Below are 2,500 nucleotides of genomic sequence, written 5' to 3'. Positions count from 1 at the left end.
CAGCACCCAGCCCCCCCCGCCACCACAGCAGCGCATTTCCATGGATTCATGGGCCCATTACAAACATGTCTCCATAAATAACTCCCCCCATTAATCTCAGGGCTGCACCCACGGCAGTGCCACGGGTTTTGCTTGCTTGTCCTGGTGCCAGGTCTCAGCCCCCCCTGAGGGGCAACTGCAAAACCCAGGGATGCACCAGACTCCTGCCAACCCAAAACCAAAGGTAATTCTGGTTGGAATTGGTGCTTTGGGAGCTCATGGCAAACTCCTGCATAGCCCAGGGAGAGCACCCAGTGCTCTGCCCTTGGGTGCCAGCCTGTGCCAGGGTGCCCTGGGTGTCCCCTGCTCAAAGGTCTCTCTCTGGTGTTCTCCTGGGCTCTGACAAAGCCAAGGAGGTGGAGGGGAATTGTCCCTGTGGACAGGAGTCCTCTGACAGCAGGAGTCAGAGGGAATTGAGGGAATCTCTGCTGCCTCCAGCAGCTGCCTGCGTGCGGCAGGGGAGCCGCGCTCTGCTCTGCCCGGTAGCAGGATGGGGAACAGCTTGCCTTGCTGACCCAGTTGAATGCCCATCTGACTCAATTACATCTACAGCTACCGGGGAAAGACCAGCCCGCGATGGCTCCGTGCTCAGCTGTGCGCACTCTGCAGCCACGAGCGCTGATTTAACTCCTTCAGGGGCGCTGGGCAGCAGAAATGCCTGCTCTGGGGAGGGATGCTCAGCTCCTGGAATGCTGGACCTTTCCAGGGTTTAAGGAAGGTTTCCTGCGGGTCATATATCAAACTGAATCTGATCTTTGGAGGCAAATCTGCTTTTTAACTGTCAGTGGCTCTTTTGGAGCAAATAAACTCACTTTGGCTTCCAAAGCTCCCCGCTCCTCGCCCAGCCTTGGAGCAGCCTCTGTGTGTCCATCTCTGCCTGGGTCCCAGGACACCCACACCAGGAGCAGGAAGGTGACTGACAGGAGGGTGTGAACACAGCTGGTCTGGGCAAGGGACTCTGCCACAAATGTCACAGACAGCAGAGATGTTATTGGGTGAGTTTTTTAGGCTCTCCTGAGAGCAAACTTGCACATGCTGAATCCCTGATGATAATAAATACACGTGAGGGGGTGGCAACAGCACTATGGCCATGGAAACAGGAGATTGATGCAGATTATGGTACCAAATAGGCAATTTTTCAGTTCAGTTAAAAAGAATTGAAACTGGGTGGCCAAAGAACATTCACAGAGCAACTTTAATGTTAAATATTTCACAGAGTCGGTTAAAAGAGTAATTTACATCGAAGGGGCTTTTCCCATTGTATCTGTGCTGCATTTGCACATAGAAAATATTAAAAAAATTAATAGAATACTATAAAATAGTGTTTCTCTTGTTTTGCAGATATCATGGAAGACTGTACAGGGAGGCCTGGCCTCGGTGGAGCAGGGCCAAGCTTCTGAAACCCAGAACATAAACACAACAGGTGAGACCCAGGCCCTCCCTCTGCCCGGGGCTGCCCCGCACGCTGTGTTAAGGCTCAGGAAGTTTTCTCTGTACAAAAGCAAGGTGGGAGGCTGGCAGAGGGTGGGCAGTGCCCCAGGGAGCTGCCCCCAGCCCCGTGGGGAACCAGGGCAGTTCTATGTGTGCAGAGCTCCAGTGACCTGGAGAGATGCAAAAGACACCTCTGGTGAATTCAACCAACAGTGTGGCTCTGGGTGCCAGCATCCATTCCTGTGGTCCCTGATGTGTTAAGGATGAACAAGGCCAAAATAGTTGCAAATCCCAGCACAAAGTACGTCTTAATTTTTATTGTTAAAGAATAATATTGAGAGAAGGTGAAGGCATTTCTGAGTCCCCAGGGACAAGGTGCCCCAGTGGATGTGCCAGCCCCAGCCGAGGGTCCCGGGCAGGAGGATTCTCCTCTCCACCTCCAAGATGCGGATCTCCAACCACCGTGCTGCCTTCAGCAAGGAACTTCCAATAAAGCATTTGCAAAGCTGAAAAGCACAGTTAAATAAAATATTTTTGAACAAAACAAACACAACAGACTGGACTGTCTCAGGGCTCCCTCGCTAAGCACTCCCCTGCCACGGCTGCTGTTCTGGCTCACGGATGCCTCCTGCACTTCAGCAACAGAAGTGAAACCATCTGGGACTGCAGCCTCCCCCCAAAAGAACTGTGCATCATATGGACCTTGAAAAAGATTACATCTGTTTATTAATAGTAAAAATGGATACATTTGTCCTACATTTTGTTTTTAGAAATTTGATCATGTCACAAGCAATACCTGCGTGTACGTGGGTGGATTACAGATGTATATAATTTATTTTAACCAGGCTGTGAAATAATATGTAATCACATCTCTTCTTGTGATTGTACATAATACAGTAATTAAATGATGCCAGTCTACGTCATTCTCTTATTTCTAATCAAAGGAACCTGAAGCGTAACAGTCTTCTTTCCGGCTGATATGGCTCTTTATTTCTGTCACAGGGGAGACTTCCCACCGCCGAGGAGGGAG

The sequence above is a fragment of the Geospiza fortis genome, unplaced genomic scaffold (assembly GCF_000277835.1).
Source record: "Geospiza fortis unplaced genomic scaffold, GeoFor_1.0 scaffold27, whole genome shotgun sequence".
Lineage (NCBI taxonomy): Eukaryota > Metazoa > Chordata > Aves > Passeriformes > Thraupidae > Geospiza > Geospiza fortis.
Note: the sequence above shows the minus strand (reverse complement) of the source record.